The sequence below is a fragment of the Urocitellus parryii genome, chromosome 1 (assembly GCF_045843805.1).
Source record: "Urocitellus parryii isolate mUroPar1 chromosome 1, mUroPar1.hap1, whole genome shotgun sequence".
NCBI lineage: Eukaryota > Metazoa > Chordata > Mammalia > Rodentia > Sciuridae > Urocitellus > Urocitellus parryii.
The window spans coordinates 266,118,788-266,138,553 of record NC_135531.1 but is presented as its reverse complement, the minus strand read 5'-3'; the positions used below and the strand labels follow the sequence as shown (position 1 = coordinate 266,138,553).

Here is a 19,766-nt window from a genome sequence, read left to right as displayed (position 1 = left end):
CTGTTTAGAAGTTTAAACTCTATGTGGACAGAACTTATTAGACACCATTGAAAAGTTAAAACATTTTTTTTTGCCCTTAAAAGATGGACTTTTGAGGGAGATTAGACCACTAGAATTTAAATATCTATAAGAATATTCTTGCCGGGCATGGTGGCACTCGCCGTAATCTTTCAATGGGGGAGGCTAAGGCAGAAGGATGGCAGGTTCAAAGCCAGCCTCAGCAATTTAGCAAGGCCCTAAGCAACTTAGCGTGACTCTGTCTCAAAATAAAGCATAAAAAGGGCTGGGGATGTAGCTCAGTGGTTAAGTACCCCTGGGTTCAATCCCTGATATCTAAAGAATATTCTTTTTTTTTTTTTTTAATATGGAACACTTCATGAATTTATGTGCCATCCTTGTGCAGGAGCCATCCTACTCTCTCTGTATCATTCCAATTTTAGTATATGTCTGCCAACGCAAGCATAAGAAGAATATCCTAAATACTGTGTGTGTGTGTGTGTGTGTGTGTGTGTGTGTGTGTGTCTGTCTGTCTGTCTGTCTGTCTGTCTGTCCCGGGAGAGGAAGAAGAAACAGACTCATTGGATGGGATCTGGGATTCATACCAGGATACTTAGGATAAGGTATTGCTGGAAGAGGTGAGTCTTGAGCTAAGAGTTTGGAGGATTTTGTGTGGTGAATGGCTGTCAATGGAAAAGTCACAACTAGGTATTTTATACAGTTATGCTTTGGGACTCTCCATAGGTGTAGTGGTTTGAGGGAATCCTTCAAAAGCTCTTTGGCTTCTGTTAGTCTTATGCTTAAAGCTTGAACAATTCTAATAAAAATTAAATCTGGTCTAAAAAATAAAGTTTGAGCAATTCTGATGCTATACATTGTCCTCTTAGACTATTTTATTCTGAAGAATCCCTTCAGAGTGATGTGGGTAAAACTAGGAAAGTGATGATACCTTGAGATGGTAGCATGATAATATAGCTTGGTTTGAAAAAGGAGCAGCTGGTGGAAGCTGCAGGATTTTGGGGGCAGAGCAAAGTGAAATTGCTGAATTTAGTGAGGTCATAAGGAAATGTCAGCCTCAAGCAGAGTATTCCTCCAGTGTAGGCTAACCATTCATACTGAAGTAAGTGACAATAAATCTAAGATTGATGGAATTAGCTATGTACAGAAGTAACTCATTGAGTGGCACATTGTGTGTGTGTGTGTGTGTGTGTGTGTGTGTGTCTTACAAATCTCAAGGGTCTAGGCAAATACCTCAATGAGGGAAATTGTGACATCTAAAATATCTCATACAGAACTTTACAGTCATAGAATTTTATGAGCTGTATGAGACTTTTAGTTTAAAGATTTATCAAGCCAATTTGTTTTACTTATGAGGGAATGAAGGTCTACAAAGGTAAGAGAACTGTAGTGTAGACAAACAGTTTTAGAAGTTAGCAGCAGGGCCCAGGGCTTTGAACTTTGGATCCAGCATATTTCTGTCATGTCCTACTGCCTTGCCGAATGTTACATGGCTACGCTTGAACTTTATGTGGGAGGTAGGCAGGTCTGAGACCAAGGTGTATGCAATGTTAAGGCCTAACATAATTAAAAGAGGAAGTGATCCAAGGCTAGAGAACCTGCCCTAAGTACTGCCTCCTCTCCTAATCCACTTGTGTACCTCTCTGCACTTATAAGCAATTTAAAAAAATTATTGTGTATTAATTCATGATTTCTGAGGAATACATTAACAGAGGAACAATAACAAATTTTTAATGTGTCTAGAATATCCCAAAGTAATGATGTAGGAAAACAAGATACTTAAGATACTTGTCCACCTTGTACAGTGTACACAAACTCTCCATACAAACATTTGTCTTTTTTTTTTCACCCTTTTTCTGTGTTTAACAAATAGTGCTAATGTGTTTATTTAACTTCCCTGGAAAAAGCAGCTAAAGATATTTCAGGCTGGATGTGGTGGCACACACCTGTAATCCCAGCTGCTGGGTAAACTGAGACAGGAGGATTACAAGTTTGAGGCCAGCCTGGGTGACTTAGTGAGACCCTGTCTCAAAATAAACTAAAAAGGGCTGGGGGTGTGGATCAATGGTAGAGTGTTTGCCTAGCATGTACAAGGCCCTGGGTTCCATCCTTATTACTGAAAAAAAAAAAAAAAGATATTTCAGTCACTGGAAGGGCATAACCCCCCACATTGTAAGGGAATTGAACCCAGAGATGCTCTAATACTGAGCTACATCCCCAGCCCTTTTATTTATTTTTAAATTTTGAGACAGGATCTCAATAAATTGCTCAGGCTGGCCTTGAACTTATGATCCTGCTGCCTCAGCCCTCCTGAGTTGCTGGGATTTTAGGCACCCTGCCTCTCATGATTTTTAGTAGGTATCACTCACTTCTCTAGAGTCTGATCATCCTTAAATAAACTAATGAAAACCAAGTTAGACACACTAGGCCTTAGGTGACCCCTATAGAGCATAGACTCCTCAAGAGAAGCTGCCTGAACAGCCAGGCAGAGTCTTTCAATTCGTGTCTCTTTCCTTTCTCCCAAATGTATTTTCCTTCAAAGAGATGGGGTCTTACTCTGTTCCCTGGTCTGGCCTTTGAAATCCTGGGCTCAAAAAATCCCCCTGCCCCATCCTCCTGAGTAGTTGGGACTACAGGTGTGTGCTGCCATGCATGGCTCTCCCTGTATTTCTTTCTTTCTTTTTTTTTTTTTCAAAGATTTTTTTTAGTTGTAGTTGGACACAATATCTTTATTTTATTTTTATGTGGTGCTGAGGATTGAACCCAAGGCTTTGCATATGCTAGGCGCGCGCTCTACCACTGAGCCACAACCATAGCCCCTCTCCCTATATTTCTTATTGAAGGCACTATGTGCTAGAGCTCCCCTAACACATCTGAGAGTATTAATATGGGCTTAAAAGCATCACAGCAAGTATTTGGAGTTTGCTTACTGGATGCTGTGCCCTTTGTTCAGTGCACTAAGCAGATTTGACTCCAGACCTCCTTTCATCGAACTTAACACATATAGTAGGAAATCCTGCCTTCAGTGTTGGGGCTTTGCCTGCCTGGAGAAGCCCTTTGGGTTGTATGTAGGTGTAGAGGTTCCAACTTGGAGGTGATCTCTGAGCACTCTCTTAACTCACAGTTTCCTTTCTTTAATTTTATTGGCCAGAGAAAGAGAGAACTCTCCATGCCATTTTGGGAAATTTAGAAGAGAGGATTCCCCAGAGTTTGTTTGCCTCATCTAGAAAGCCCTAGTACCTCAGAGTCTGAGGATCTTCCTGCACTGACCTGTTCAGAATCACCTGTATGGACCAGTAATGACAAACAGACTGAGAGCCCATCTTTCCTGAACTACTTCTAGGGCCTAGACGCTTCAATCAAATGACCATTGTACTAGCCTTGTATTGGGGCTCAGAATGCCGGGTTTTAGCTTGTCCTTATATATAAATATAGGTTTTTCTAGATATAAAAAGTGGGAGAGTCTGTAAGTTGCTTTTTTTTTCTATACCCCCTTTCATGGGGCAAGCTAATGAGATGCATATCATTAAAGGCCTCATGTTTTGTGGGATGGAGCCTTTTAAACTGGATGTGCCTGGCTTAGTTATGGCAAATATTTACCAAAAAAAAAAAAAAAAGGGACATACCATATAAAATTAGAGTTCTGAAAATAGTACTGAGAGAGGGAGAAAGAAAAAAAAAGGGACAGAAAATACAGGCCAGTCTGTTTGGGGAAAAGGGAAAAAGAGATAAAATGAGAGAAACCTCGGCAGTAAAAACAGCATCTTGGTAAACAGACTATAAAAAAAATTGTGACCTGCTTTCTGGCAGCCCTGGTGGCTGTCAAGCGGGTGAAGGTGGTGGAGCTGGCGTCTGTGTGGACACACCGTGCCCTGGGTGCACAGCTCCCCTGGCCGCGCAGGGCGTTAAATTTAGCCACATAATGATGGGCCTGAGGAGCAGCCTCTTGTTGACCACACCATAATTACTGCTTCGCTTTATGAATTTTATTTTGCTTATTCTGTTTCCTCCTTCTTTGGCATGAAGGAGGCCCAGAGTGGGGGGGAGTCCCGCCCCCGCCCCTTACTGGACAAATGAGTCTTCATAGAAACTTGGGTTCCTGGGCCCTCAGGGTAAAAAGTAAGCTTCCTTGATAAATCAGAGAGGGAGGAAGGTTTGCTGGTCTCCAAGGCTCTTGATGTGCTAACCCTGCTTCTCAGAGCTTTTGGAGAAAATGTTCTACAATCATTGGTCTAGGTTGAGACTCTTACTGTGTACCTCAGGAGTAAGTGTTCTGGTGTCATAGTATTTTTTTTTTTTAATCTTTTGTCCCAAGCTCCCTAGATAACTCTTTGGAAGTTCTGTTTTGACATTCTGCATCATGAAGAGGTTCATTGTTTTATATATTTTAGTTGTGGTGATAACTAGATTTTGGAAGATAAGGATTTAATGTAATCAAGTGATTCTTTGGGTAACAGAAAAATGTAAGTTTAGAATATTCTGGTGAAACCTCAAATATTGTCCTTCTTGGGTGTTGGAATAGATGCTAATCTTGGGTTTAGTTTGCTAGAGTATACCATGGTCTTTGTCAGAGTGCTACTCTAAGGCTTAGCCTTACATACAACTTCAGAGTAGGATCCAGAAGTCCTTGGCCTCAGACCAAAAATCCATATTGGGGAGAGAATATAGGCTCGAAGAGCAGTAGAAGAGTTATATGGATAGTACTAGGTCACTGGGGGTGAAGTTTTTGAATGTGACCTAGGCTGGCAGCTACTTATGGCCCCACAGTGGCCCTCCAACTGAGGAAGTGGTGGAAAAGGAAAAGCAAACAGGGGCTGTGGTCAGGGTACTGGTTTGTCTGTCATTGGCTGAGACTGTCCTGTTTGTGTGTCAGGGGTGGTTGGGCTCCTCCCGAGGCCAGGCAAGAACGTGTCAAGGAGAAGCTTCTTGCAGCTCTTGTTTTCCCAAAACAAAGGAAGCTCCTTGCATTGCTGGAAGTCGCGTGCTTGGATGCTGAGTTTGTTACTGCCTGATAACCTGGCCGCTAACTCCTGCCCTCCTCTTCACCCCATATAGCCAGTGAAGTAGCGGGAGCAGCTTCCTGTTCCTCATCCTTAGGCAGCACATTCACTCTTCATTGAACCCAGAAGTGGGAAAAGAGAAGAGCTAGCCTACCCCAGGACCCACTGGTTTCTTTTCACATGGAAATCTTCTGAAACAGTATTTTTCAAAGTATCTGACACACGATCTTACTATGTATAACCAATGTGCAGCATGTACCATGGTGATTTACAGTATACATTTAGCAATAAAACGTTTTTGTACCTTGTTCATTGGGGTGAGTCCTCTGAACTTTGGGTGTCCTGACAATACGAGGTTACTAAGTTTTCAAATGCTTACACTCAGTTTCTATAAGTGTGTCATCATGGGCTCATTGCAAAGAGTTCATGGACCAGCACCAGTTCTTTGAGCATACTTTGCCTGTGGGCTTTTTTGTTTTTGTTTTTTGAGATGGGGCCTTGCTATTTTTGCCAAAACCAACTTTGAACTTACTATCCTCCTGCCTCAGTCTCCTGAGCAGATGATGTTACAGGCATGTGTCACAGTGCCCGGTTTCTGATGCACTTTGAAAAGAATTGTTCTAGAACTTTAAAACTAACTAGTTGAGCTAGTCCCTAGTAGATCTAGTGGTTTTACCCTAAATCTCTTCAGTGGGGATGAATAGAAAAAGGAATTCTTAAGGGGATTTCAGGCAGCAAGAAACATTGATTCTCATACTAAAGAGCACTGACAGTGAGGTGGAAAATTGGACTAAAGTTTCTTCCCCTAGCATGATGTGGTGGCATATGCCTGTTATTGTAGCAACTTGGGAAGCTGAGGCAAGAGGATTGCAAGTTCAAGGTCAGTCTTGGCAAAAATAAAAACAGCTGGGCATGGTGGCTCATGCCTGTAATCTCGGCAGCTCAGAAGGCTGAGGCAGGAGAATGGCGAGTTTAAAGCCAGCCTCAGCAAAAGCAAGGTGCTAAGCAACTCAGTGAGACCCTATGTCTAAATAAAATACAAAATAGGGCTGGGAATGTGGCTCAGTGGTCGAGTGCCCCTGAGTTCAATCACTGGTATCAAAAATAAACAAACAAATAGAAACCAAAAAAAGGGACTGGGAATATAGCTTAGTGGTAGAGCATCCCTGGGTTCTGTCCCCGGTTCCAGAAAAATAAAATAAATATGATTTCTTTCCCAATGCCAAGGTTGTGTGATTAGAAGGTATGGTGTGAGGTCAAGAGGTAAAGTTAATGACTATGCTGATTTTCCGGTGGGGTATTGATTCTAGACCGTAAACTACATCCTAGAAGACTTAGTGAGGCATGGAAAAAAGAAAAGGAGTGGATGCTTTCATATAGTTCACTTTCTTGTTTGTATTATCATCTAGATATGAGGTCTTCCTTTTTTTCATTTTCTCCCCAGTGCTAAGGCTTGAACCCAGGGCCACTTGCATGATGAACAAGCAGCTCTACCATTGATCTACATCTTTAGGCCTCTGGGGTCTTTCTTATGCAGATTGATTATGTTTGGTCAGCTTTATCTTAATCTTCTGTTAGGAGGCCACCAAATTGTTTCTAGAGGTTGAGAGATCTAGGATGGTGGAGAAAAGTAAATACTGGCAGAGTTGTGGAATTCAAGAGGGAGATAAGAAATGAACCTTGGATTAGAAATGTGGATTATTGGCAGGGTTACTTGACAGCCCTATTTGGAGGGTGGTGATAATGGGGAAATAGTCAAGAAAGGCTAAAAGCCTAGGTCAATAGGACAACTGGTTGGAAAGATGAGCCATATAATCAAAGGTTTTCTGTTGTGTGTGCTTGTGACAGAGAGAGAGGCGGGTGGGGGTAGACAGAGAGAGAGAGAGAGCATAGGGTGGGGGACAGAAAGAGAGAGAGAAGTAAACCAAAATGTTAAAGAATAGGAAGAAAATAACTAGGCCCAACCTGAACCTCTGCTTTTTTTCTAATGCTCCACTAACCCCAGAGATCTGCAATCAGGAAAGGAAACCAGATGGAAACTACTGATCAAAGTAAATTTGGTCATATGTCCTTGCTTAAAACTGTTGGGTGGCTTCCTATTGCCCTTAGGATAAAGTCTAAACTCCCTAATCAAACCATCAAGGCCCTTTATGATCCGACCTCTACTCAGATCTCCAACTTTATTTCCCATGCTTCTACTTGGCCACCCCTCCCATACACACACACACTCTGAGTTCAGTTTAGTTGTCCTTCTCATGTGTTACTAAGCTCAGTTGTAGGCTATCTCAATGCTGTACTATAATTACTGACTTTTCTGTACCACCCCCCCTTAGATGTCAAGTTCCCCAAGAGTAGGAACATTGTATGTTGTTCAACTTTTTTCCTGCACGGGAAGCACTTAGTATAGTTTTGTGCTGCTATGTGTTCTGCAGAGGACTTTAGCCTTTATGATTTGATTGGACTGTATAGCTACCTGGTGAGGTAGGCAGGCTTCATTGAGCAAAAGGCAACACAATTATATTGACCGTCTACCCAGAAAAAAATACCAAAAATACACAGGCATGGTGGCCATACCTGTAATCCCAGCAGCTCAGGAGGCTGAGGCAGGAGAGTCGTGAGTTCAAAGCCAGCCTCAGCAACTTAGCTATGCTCTAAGCAACTTAGTGAGACTCTCTAAATAAAATATAAGAAGGGCTGGGGATATGACTCAGTGGTATAAAGTGCCCCTGGGTTCAATCCCTTGTACCTAACAACAACAACAATAACAGTGATAAAAAAATAAAGAACAAAGTTATTGTTTTTTGTTTTTTTTTTAAGCCCCTTAGGGCCACTTAAGACTGAGGAGATGTGATAGATTGGCTCAAAGAAATTGACTGATCCCGAATTCCAAAAGTAATTGTAGTGGAAACCAGAACCTCGTCTTTGACTTTCTAGTACAGAGCTTTCCCCGCTCTCCCACACGGTGTTTGAGACTCTGTTCTAATAAAATGTGTTTGAGAATGAAGAAAATGTAGGGAGTAAGAAAACAGTCCTGTAACTCATCTTAAATCTGCCATTAAAATGCAGGTTCTAAAATTAGAGAAAAATGGCCAAACACCAAGGTGGATTATCCCCACATAGAAGGTCAAAGAAAACTGTTAGAACCACGCAACATGGAAATGAGCTGAGACAGAGTTGGAGGGAATCCTCCGTCCTGGAGAAAGATCTGAGAGGGACTGACATTTTCAGCAGCCTGATGTTTTCCTTGGGGCTGCCCTGAGAACAGACTAGCCAAGAGGGATGAGGACAGAACCGGGGGTGAGGGGTGGGAGTCTCTTGCTGACTCTCTTGTACCTCTCACAATTCATCAGCCATCCAACAAGCAAGGTAGAGGAGCTAGAACATGTAGGGCTACCTCTTGGTCCTTTTTGTCCCTCAGCTCTTGGGAGCCATGGTGAATGGGTATCGCCCAATTTAGAAGCCTAGTCTGTAGGCAGGGCTGGCCACAGAGCCAGGTTCAAAATTATTCCTGTGCCCTTTCTTTGGGCTGAGGAGAGAGAGCATGGCCCTGGTTCTCTCACCAGCAAGGATCAGTAAATTCTAGCCATACGAGACCCAGACACTCTTGTCCAGTTCTGTTTTCCCTGTGTCTCTTGGGGAGTGATTCAGGGCCAAGGTGACAGTGGGTTTGGAGCCCAGATGAAAGGATTGCGGGGACCACAAGACAAGATCCCTTGTGTGGTGGCTGCTGGAAAGAGGAGGGAGTGAGCATGTGTAGAGGTCAGTGACGCAATGGCCCTGGCTCGCAGGCGTGGAGGAGGAGAAGGCTCGTGGTGTGTCTCCCTATAAAGAGGGCCTCACCACATGAAGCAGGGGGTGAAGGTGATCCCACTGTGAGTCACCCAGGAAGGGACGCCGTGTGCCCAGAGCCCAGAAGAGAGAGAGGACTTGTGGATTTCCCATTCTTTCCTTCTATGATTTTATGCGTAACAAGGGTTGCTTTAGTCACTCAAACTGTGTTACTTCCCTTTCTGTCTTCTAATCCATTCTTTCCCCTTTCTCTACACTGTCCCCGATGTAGACAGGTTTTAAATCTATCAATGTGTTCTTGATTTATCTAGACTTTTTTTCTCTTCTGAATGAAATTTGGAAACCTTTGATTTTAAGAAACCCAAGGCACATTAATTGTTTGCCTTTGAGAAGATGGCCTGGTGCTCTTTGCCAAGCAGGTCATTCTTAGATTGTGTTTGCTTTCTTCCTTATCTTCAACTAAGGCAGGTATCACATCCTGGACTGGAATCTGAAGGGATTCTAGGGTGCCCTGGATCCAGTTGCCCCTCAGTTGAACACAGTCATAGTCTTGCCTTTATTGAGGTCTGGGACTGCAGAGAGTTCTGGGGAGTGTCCCTGTAATCAGCCAGCCACCAACCCCACACTGCCTTGTAATAAAGCAGCTCTATATTTGTTCTGTTTATAGTCTCCTCTGTAATAATGCCACAGCCCTCACTTCTCTCTTTCTCTTTGGGGAGATTTTTTTGGTACTAGAAAAATTTGAAATGTTAAAGAGGGTTGTAGATGCAGAAAATGTTTTTATCTCATATGTCTACTGTTGGGATGATGCCCAGGAAAGGCGGGCGTCCCATGCTCTTTGGAAGGAGTGTGTTGTAGAGAGTGTGTTGTGTGTGTGCATTGTGGCTGGGACTGTGTGTGGGGAGGGGCCATGGGCATGTGCTGTGGGTTGGAGTAGGTGTGGGGTGGTGAGTGGAGAGTGTAAGAGGTGTGTGGAAGGGGCTGTGCAACGATGGAAAACCCTGGCAGATTTAGAAACGGTCAGCTGTGCTGGATGGTGTGAGCTAGAAGTTTAACTCCAGAATGGAACCTTTGAAAGCAGACATTCTGCTCATTCAGTGGATGCCCCTTTACTCTGCTTCCCAGCCTTTGGAGGCTCAGGCCCACTGTTTTGCTTGCATTCCTAGTTTCTCCTGCCTATTCCTCCAAGTTTCTCATCTCACTCTTGCTTAGCCAGGAAGAAATTAGAGACATACTATTGTAGAGGAGTGAACTTAAGCCACCTTGGACCAGGCTAATAAGAGTAGCAGGCTGTCCCAGGCTGAAAGCTCTGCAGTCTACCTGTAAGGTCAATACAGGAGTTGTTGCCAGGCTATTGCTAACAATTCTGATTCTTCCTCTTACCCTCCCCCATTCTATGCCCACCCCCTCAGATTCTATAAATACTTTATTATATGGCACTAGTAAAACTTCAAGTATTTCTTTTTATTAGAGCCACATAATATGGTAATTGTGTGACAGAACACAGCTCCCGTGAGTAGCCCCCACCCTCTTCCTAGGTGTGGCCTCTTACCACCTCAGCTTGGGCGAGGTCCACAGGCGTCTCTGTTCTTCCAGAGTGTGCAAGAAGGGGGCTGGATCAGCTTTTCAGGCCGAGCTAAAAGGTCAAGGCCTTGAAGTAGGATGGGGTTAGAGGAATGAAGAGGCACTTTTCTAATTTTAAGAGTAGTTTGTCCTGGTGTGTGAGTATAGCAGTAATCTCGTTATTAGCATTAATTCTGACCACTGCATGGGAACCTTACCCTGCCTTTCCTTTTATCAGCACTGTCATATAGCACAGAAGTAGGTTTTAAACTTATACTCAAGGCTAGTGGTATATGGATTTCTTTGGTTGATTCTGATTCACAGTACTACTTTTTTTATTTTTTTAAATAATAGTGATCATTCTTTCTGATGTCTCTTGGGTTTAAAGTCTGTAGATGTTAAAAGATATATCTGTATATATATTATTTATATATTATACATTCTATCTATCTATCTGTCTGTCTGTCTGTCTGTCTATCTATTTTGATGCTAAGGATCAAACCCAAAGCCTCATGCCTCCCACATGCCAGGCAAGAGCTCTATCACGGAACTACACCTGCAGCCATAGGTACAAATAGAAATTGGTACTTTCTATCTCTTACTGCTTTAACCCTAGAACATCTTTCTTTTTAAACCTGTCATTACTCCCTGTGTCTGCTAGTCTCATGGCTAGAAACTACACCGTTTATAGATCTTTCACTATTATTAACATGTGACCTTCAAAAATATATATATATATGTATAATTTTTTTTTTTTTTTTTTGCCTGATTCACTGTTATGATTTGATTCTGGTTGGACTTCTTGCTCTTCTGATACAGCAATTGAACTAGGTCAGTAGAGCCCTACTGGTGTTTTTTGGAATTGCACATGAATTTGTTTGTACATCCCAACTTTTGCAAGGCTTGAGAATTGAGGATTCCTGCCCTGGTAGCATCCAACAGAGAGCCCCCAGTGCCAGGGACATGGGGCACAATGTTTAGTCTTTGCTTAACTGCCCACGTGCCCATGTTTGCATAGGGGCCAAAAAATAGCAGATCCCTACACTGGCCTCTGCTGTCCACTCGTTACTCCCCATGGGGATGTATGGGCATATGGTCTTCCTACCTTTTGGGCCCAGCCAAGGTTAATATTAGACCTTCTAGCTGGGCTGCTATTCCCGAAAGCCACAGGGTGTTGTTAATATTCATGTGACCACAGGGACTCATCAATATTCATGAGGTATCTGCAGTCTTCCTTTAGTCCCTCAGCCTGGAGAAAACAGGGATGATTGGAGTTTCTTGAACTTTAAAACTAACCCTATTTCCTGGAGTCTCTTGAGGAGGAGGGAAACCTTAAGAGTAAACGTCTGGGCCAAGAGAAAGTTTTCTTGCCAATATCCCAAACTGGTCTGACAGCTTAGTGCAGTCATGCTGGATGTCTGCTGTTATGTGTCGTCCTTATCCAGCATTTATTGGGTTAGATTCTTGCACAGGTAGTAGAGGATAGGAAGCTAGCATTTTTAAGTACTTGTTGAGTGCTGGAGATACAAAGATGCCTGACATGACCCTTGCCCTCCATGTGGCTCAGAAAGGAAGCCAGACAGGTGTCTATCCAAAGAAGAATGCCGCATAAAGAAAACACACAGGGCCTAATAGGGGCAAATGAGGAACTCATTCTCTGTGGGGAAATTAGTGAAAGAGTCCCAGGCAGTTCTTTTGAGGTCGGGGAATCTAAGGAAAGGAAGTAAAAGTTTCTGTGACTTCTTTTGTGATCCTCAGCAAGTCATTGAGCCCATATCTCGGGCTCCCTGCTTATCAGCTGTGGTTGCTGCTACCTTTGTCAGATACTTTAGCTATTCTCAGACCTTGTTTAATAGAACTTCTTTCCTATAAAGTACACTTCTATTCCTTAGGTGGGAAATATTGTCTGCCTGCCTTTCTTCCTTCCTTTCTGCTCCCCCCCACCTCTCTCTCTCTCTCTCTCTCTCTCTCTCTCTCTCTCTCTCTCGCTCTCTCGCTCTCTTGCTCTCTCGCTCTCTCTTTCTCTCTTTCCTGAAAGATTTCACTAGTAAGGGCACCCAACTGTGATAGTCTTTGGTATAGTCTGGATACTATATAATTAAAGAAATAGCATATGGATCCCAGACCAATTGTATTTAGCATTAGTTGGGCTTTTAGAATTTTGGTATTCTGTTTGAAAGATGCATGGGGGACTTAGTGCCCAAAGGAAAATAAGAACAATAATAAAAAGAATGGACATACAATAAAAAAAGAAAAACCCCAAAGCAAGAAAATTATTTCATTCAGACAATAGATTGGATGGTAGCTCATGAAAAATTAGCACATGTAATATGGTCAATAGTTTTTTGGCATTTCATTCAAAATAGCTCAAGAAGGGATAAATTTGAATTGTAACAATAAGAATGGGGTTGAAGTAAAGGGAAGGATTTTTTTAACCTGCCTAAAAAAAAAGTTTCTGTTATCAGAGAAACTTTGGAACCTTCTTTTTTATAATTCTTTAAGATTTTGTGGTCACCAATGTAGCATGGTCCCACTTGGGAACAGTTGGAGAGTAAGATCAGGAGAGGGCATGGCTACCTTAAGATTCGAAGGCTGACTTTGTTTTCCTGGCTCATAGAACAGCCTGTGGAAATTTATTTCTTCTACAATATGGAAATACATTTGATAGAGGTCCCATCTGTTTTCTTTGGTGACATTCGAGAAAATATTTGCAAATAATTGAAGCCTTTGGTCCCAGGTATTGAACAAATGCCACTTCTCCATGTTTTCTACTAAAGTCCTGTAACTCTGGAGAGCTGAGGAGAGCTGGCCTTGGAAACTGGCATGCAGGTCCTAGATTTAGGTCCAGGAATGGGCTTTAGGGGAAAAACTTAGCTTGAAGGAATAATTCTTATATACTACACTCATTCATTGCCCCCATTCTACATTTCTTCTTATATTTCTTCATTTTGTCTCTTTGTGAAATTTGTTTATATTTTTGTCTTCATCTTTGCTTCATCAGGGGCTCTTAAGATGAGTGAGGAATTGCTGCATTACCTAAATGAGTCAGGTGAAGGATGCTAGAATAGAATGTAGCCTCCATGAGAGCAAATGTTGTTTGTCTTATTCACTACTTCAGTATGTGCCTGGTCCATGGAAGGTGCTACAGAAATACTTAGTAAATGAATGAACTAAGCATTTGTATCTGTGAGGTGATTTATCAAAAAAAAAAACTTATCACATGTTTGTTAGAATGTTTACCCAGAGTGAGGGCCATCAGAATTATAGAACAGTATAAAATATCTGAGTCATCAGTTGTTGGGTGACACTGCTTCCATTACAATGTTGTGATGACAAACACTAGATCATTGTCATCTAGGTACAAATTAGAATTTCTACCTAAAACCAAGAAAACCAAACAGTGTGCTTTAGAAATAAGTTAACTTGTTTGGACTCTATTAACTAGAGAAATTCTTGTTGGGTATTCACTATTCTCAAATCCACAAGGAGAAGGAATCTCTCAAACTAATGGTTTTAATACTAGAAATAACCCAGTGAGAAAGTTCTAGCTAATTGGTTTCTTTTTTTTTTTTTTGCCCATACATATTTTTTTAATTATTAGTTGTTCAAAACATTACAAAGCTCTTGACATATCATATTTCATACATTTGGTTCAAGAGGATTATGAACTCCCATTTTTACCCCATATACATATTGCAGATTCACATCGGTTACACATCCACTTTTTTACATACTGCCATACTAGTGTATGTTGTATTCTGCTGCCCTTCCTATCCTCTACTATCCCCCCTCCCGCTAATTGGTTTCTAAGACATCAGAGCTGGGAAACAGGAGAAGAATAGAACACTGGTTTTCTCCAGAGCACTCCCTAGGAAAGTTCCCTTTGGTAGAAATTGTGGTTTCTTTTCTTTTGGGTTCCATTCCCTTAGAGCTTATGCTGAATTAAGGAAGGTAAACTTGAGGTCCATCCAGTTCAAGGATCTGGCCTCCTCAATGGTCAGGAAAGGACAGCAGGTGGCGCCAAAACATTGACACACTTGTGCTGGCTGGGGAAAAGAACTGGGACTGAGAAAAAGATTCTCTTTTGCATTGGGGATGGGAGGAATGGCTACCCTGGCTGTTGCTCAGGTAAGAAATTGTGGTGCATTTAGGGTCTTCTAGCCCCAACACCAAGCTGTGGACTTCAGTATGCTAATTTGGCAAGAAGATTGGTGGAGAGGGGGATCCTAGCAAATCAGAGCAGAAGATGAGCTCAGTCACTTTCTGTCCTGGTAGGACTGTCTCCTTCAGGGCCTGGTTCAACCAGATGCCATGGTTTCTGAGGCTCTGGCTCATTCTGTGAGCTGCATTTTCCTTTCTGTGAGTTTGTATCTGTCTTTTGAGAGGTTGTCCTATTGGGATACTTCCCTTATTTAGGGACACCTCCTCACCTGCCCCCAACTCATTGCTCTGGCAAGCTGGGAATGAGTTAAGGGAGTGAGGAGTGGTGTAACCAGCCCCTGGACTAATTTAAAGTGGAGGTGCTGGTTGGGAGGATGAGGAAGATAGGGAAATAAGTTTTATCAGAGGCTGTTTGGTTCTGAGAAGGAAACAGAGCCCTGTCAAGACCGTGGGATCCCAGGCAGGCTGTCAGTCACCTCAGGACAGATAAAGCTCCCCAGCATTCTGGAGCTGGAGCAGCACCTCCACTCCAAACCTGACCCTGATTGATTCCCACAGCCTAGTCATTAGCTCTCTTCCAGCATTGTCCCTGACGCCCCTAACTTCCCCACTCCCTTCCAAACCCGCCGGGCTGTCTCCAACCTTCATTCCTGGAGCTTGTTCCTTGGGCCTCCCCCTTCCCGGGGCGGGTTTAAGGGCTGGGCGGAGCTGTCCGCCTGAATTCCCTGTGGCCCCCTTGGTTCCTGGTTCTATATATATCCCTGTCCTTCTCTGCACAGGGTTTGATATGGCTTTATGGGCATTTCCATCCGATTTACAGACATAGCCACCACAGAGGCCTATTTCACCCGAGAAACCTCAGCGGAGCCCGGCCTGTAGCGGACTCTGTCCCTGAATCAAGGCTCTCTTCTCTCCCTGCCCTCCCCGCCCTCCACCTCCATCTCCCGCTGCTTACTCCCAAGTGAGTAGCAGAGCTCCGGGGAACACTCAGCCTCGCTGGCAGAGCACTCTGAGAGTCCCTTAGGAATTCCCTCATGTCCCTTCTCCACCGAGCTAATTGGGGGAATGTCTGCCCTTGACCTTTGGCTTGGGCACTATTGTGATAGGACATTTGGGGAGACCGGAGCCCAGTGGGTGCTAGCAGGTTTTGGGAGGCACATGAAGGGAAAGAAAATACTTTTTACACTGAAGTTAGAGGAGCTATTGAGGCCCTAGTGAGGAAGGTCAGGAGCAGAACTAGATTTAAGACTTCAGAGTGATGAAGGGACCAGATTACTCAAGAGTAAGAAAGAATACTTCCCTAAGGAACTCCCTTTGGCTCATTCTCTGGCCAGATCAAATAGTGGAATCTGGTTTGCAAAAGGAAAGTTTGCATAGAGTAAAGGAAAAACCTGTGAAAGAGGCTGAATTTGCGTAAGGAAGGAATAGGACCTGCCACTCCACCTCTATTTTCAGATGGTTAACCCCCAGCTTATCAAAATAGCTACTATTTTGTGTACCTTTTGAGTGCTAGGCACTCTGGCTGTAAATCTTATTGTTAATCTTTATATCTTCACATAGTACAAAGACAAAAGAGATTCAGAAAATATAAGATGCCCAAGGTCACTTAGCTAATAAATAAATGATGAAGCCAGCTTTCAGACCCAGTTAGCCAAACCTGAAGCCCATGTTCTTTCTGCTAAACCATGCCGCCTCCCTATGGAGACCATAAGAAGAGCTGCTTCTTAGTCTGTGGTCTGAATAATATTTAGTCTCTTTCCATTATTTAACATTTTATATTTCCACGTGGTTCTCTAAACTCAATATCCATGTTTATCTGTGATTTTCCCTGACATGCTGGTTGATTCTTGAGCCTGGGAATTTCCTGGGCACAAAGGATGCTTGGCTGTGCCCCATAAAGGACTGACACATCTCTGTGTGCATCTCTTTGTTATTGTCCATCTGAGCTCAGGCAAGAAGGTAGCTTGCTATTGTTGCCTAGAAGCCTTCATCCCTGGCTTAGACACATCAGTCTATTTGTGAATTTGCTGTCCAGAGTGACCTGCCTAGATATTTTCTTTCTCCTGAGATGTTTACTGTTCTTTCGTGGGATTTCAGATTTCCATGATGGCGGAAGGCTTGTAAAACGAAGGGGTGGGGAAGGGTTACTGTGGCAGGAGCCTGGGCCAGGCCAGGTCGAGCTAGCAGCACAGACAGCTTTTATAATGGTGTGCAGGGCTGGGAGGCTTGTAAAGGCGATGGAGGCAGATAGGGGGATAAATCATGTAAGTAGTGGGCAGGGTGGTGAAGCCGAGGTTAGGAATTAACTTTGTGTTGGATGGAGCCCAGGTTGTGGGATGGGAAGAGAGGCCTCTCCTCTTTTCCTTTCCCCTTAGCTCTGTTCTTTGCCTCTTCTTTCTGTTGGCCCTATTCACTACAGGCTGTGACATGTTTGCCCTAGCCCTTCCTGTCCCTCCTCCAAGTTGCCTGAACTAAATCAACAAGGGAGAAGGTACCCCAGAGCAAGGGGAAGAAAGCATTCCATTCCTCTACCAATCAAACTGCTTTGTTGATTGCAAGTACTGTGTGGAACCAGCTGATTCCTTCTTATAGTCCTATATTAGGGTGCCCATCCTCACCTCCTTTCTGCTTATTCTCTGGTATTATGGCGTTTAACATAGAAAATGGATCCAAATCCTTTGGGATCATAAAGGGAGTAGAAAATGTCCTTCTAGCCATTTTGAGGTTCCTCTCGATGTAGTGTCTCAGCCTGCCTGAGGGCATAGGCCTGACTTGGCTTCTTTTGAGGGCTGGGGCAATCCAGATCACTTCATTCAGGAATTATATTTGATGATAGCATCTTTTTCTTGGGAGGCATCTGTGTGTCATGTGTGGAAATTAGTAGAGAACTTGGAAAAATGCAGAGAGGCCATGTGAGTTGTCAGAGTGGACTTTGTATATAAAAAGAAGTTGAGGTTAAATTTTCTCAGAAGACTTGTGTATATGTATACAATGGCTGATTGTTATGTGGTGCATCTTATTGCAGGGATAGTGTTTATAAGCCTGTCTGGGTCAGGGTGATATCTGTTGTGATCTTTATTTCTCTTTGCAGCCCTCTCCATAATGCTTTGCAAATGGTGGTTGATCAATACATGCTTTTGACCATCTTGTTTGGCCCTTGACTTGCATAATCAGCCAGCCCCAGGCTCTCTTCTTCTCCTCCTCCCTTCTCCTCCACCATCTCTCACCATAAATTATCCCTCTAATCATTACAGCTTTCAAGTGGATGGCTCAGCCCAAACGAAAGTCATTGACTACATTTCTTCCCCCACAGATCTGTCATAGCAGTGCCACTTTTCTTTCTAATTAGGCCCTAATTGAAAACTGGTTGCATTTGGACTTCTTTTTTGCTTTTTAGTGCCAGTGGTGGAAAAACATTAAGCTGAGGTTTGAGTTCCCCCCACCCCACTCCCTTTTTCTCCTCTCTCTTTTTAATATGGTGGGATTCTTTTGGACATGCTGTCCCCAGCTCTTGGAGCTCCACTCACAAACTCCAGCCTTCTCCTAGAAGACCGGGTCTTTTTAAGTGGTTTGTGTTGAACACATCGGAGGCCCCCAATGCCTGTGACAGTTTCTGTTAATTATAGAGGCTCTTTTCCCCTCTCGCATTAGTCAAAGGAGTTTTGTATGTTTTAACAGCGTTTTCCCTTGGCTTGAATAAGACTCTGTTGGGTCTCTGTTTCCTAGAGCTGGTGAGTCGGTAGTGCTTACTAGTACCCAGTAGCAGTGTTTCCTTATTTGCTTCTTTAGGGGCTTCAAAGATTACAGTGGAGGGGTGCTTCCTAATATGCTGGAAATTTAGTTATTTCTGGATTACAGACATAGTTCTTACACAATTAGAAACTTATGCAACATCTGGGCCTCAGATATAAAATAAATGGGTGCTTGTGTGTAGACATGTCCTCCAGGTCTGTGGGCCTCTTTTTGTGCCTTCACTCTTCTGGCCCTATCTAGTTTCTGTAGATTTTTATCCTTATTGTTGAGTTACATCCAAACATTTTTCTAAGACTCTGGTTTCCATTTTATACTTCTCAAGCCTGTATGAGCACAGTCCTTTGTAGGCCTATGTTATAGTCATCTTCAATATTAAAGTGTTTGAAGCCCCAGGAATGACATTTTGCTTGGTTAGACCAAGAAATTCTAAGTAAGAATCAGCCCTGGCACATGATCTGCTTAGGGACTTTTCTGAAACACCCATCTACCAGCTTGGCCAGGAGAGAAGAGGAGATCATTAAAACAAACAGTGTTCAATTAGAAATCCTATAGTGGTGGTAGTTTGCTGAATTATATTGAACTCAGGCAGCCCATATTCAGTCTGGGAGAGGATCAGCAAGCTCTTACAGATGGAGCTGCAGAGACAAGAGACCTCTTACAGGGCTGGGTTGTGGCTCAGCGGTAGAGTGCTTGCCTAGCACATGTGAGGCCCTGGGCTCGATCCTTAGCACCACATAAAAATAAACAAATAAAATTAATATTGAAAAAAAAGAGACCTCTTACAGGCAAAGCATCCTTGGATATATGACATCTATTTGTCCGATGATGATCACTTGTCTTATTGTGGGCTTTTTCATTCTTTTCAGACATTTACTTAGCTTAATCAAAGCCCTGAGCTTTGAGAGAGAGAGAGAGAGAGAGAGAGAGAGAGAGAGAGAGAGAGAGAGAGATAGTTTTAATATTTATTTATTTATTTGTTTTCGGCGGACACAACATCTTTGTTTTATGTGGTCCTGAGGATCGAACCCAGGCAGCACGCATGCCTGGCGAGCATGCTACCACTTGAGCCACATCCCCAGCCAGCCCTGAGCTTTTCATTAAGAATATTTTGCTCTTGAAGATGCTTTTATCAGACCCTACCTCATTCTTCTAGCCTAGAACCACTTGCCCTAGCCATTGACTTTATTGGGATGAGAATGCTGTGGGAGGAGGTCTACTGAGCTCTCTTAAGGGCTGCTCCTAGCTTTGGTGCTGAGAATAAAGGGGTGAACTTTATTTTGGAGTATTAAATTGGTGACAGTCTTACTTATGGTGAGTTTTATATTACTTTTTCTGGAAGTTTGGAATATCTTGAAATGCCAGTTCTTGCTATATAGCCTGATAGATTCGGCAAGGAATCTTATTAGGCTCATAGAGAAGATCAGCTAAGTTCATTTCTTCATAGTTTATAGAAGAGAGAAGGAAGACCTGTAGAGAGGGAGCCAG

General features: G+C 43.1%; 1 protein-coding gene and 1 non-coding gene across 5 annotated transcripts in view; one reads left to right on the top strand and one right to left on the bottom strand.

The window, feature by feature from the left end:
• Nucleotides 1-19,766, top strand: part of Nhej1 (non-homologous end joining factor 1) — an 89,114-nt gene that overhangs the window by 26,981 nt on the left and 42,367 nt on the right. The window lies entirely within an intron of this gene.
• LOC113183938 (U6 spliceosomal RNA) lies at nucleotides 359-461 on the bottom strand. The gene has a single exon (XR_003300932.1). It is a non-coding gene; the product is annotated as a U6 spliceosomal RNA (small nuclear RNA).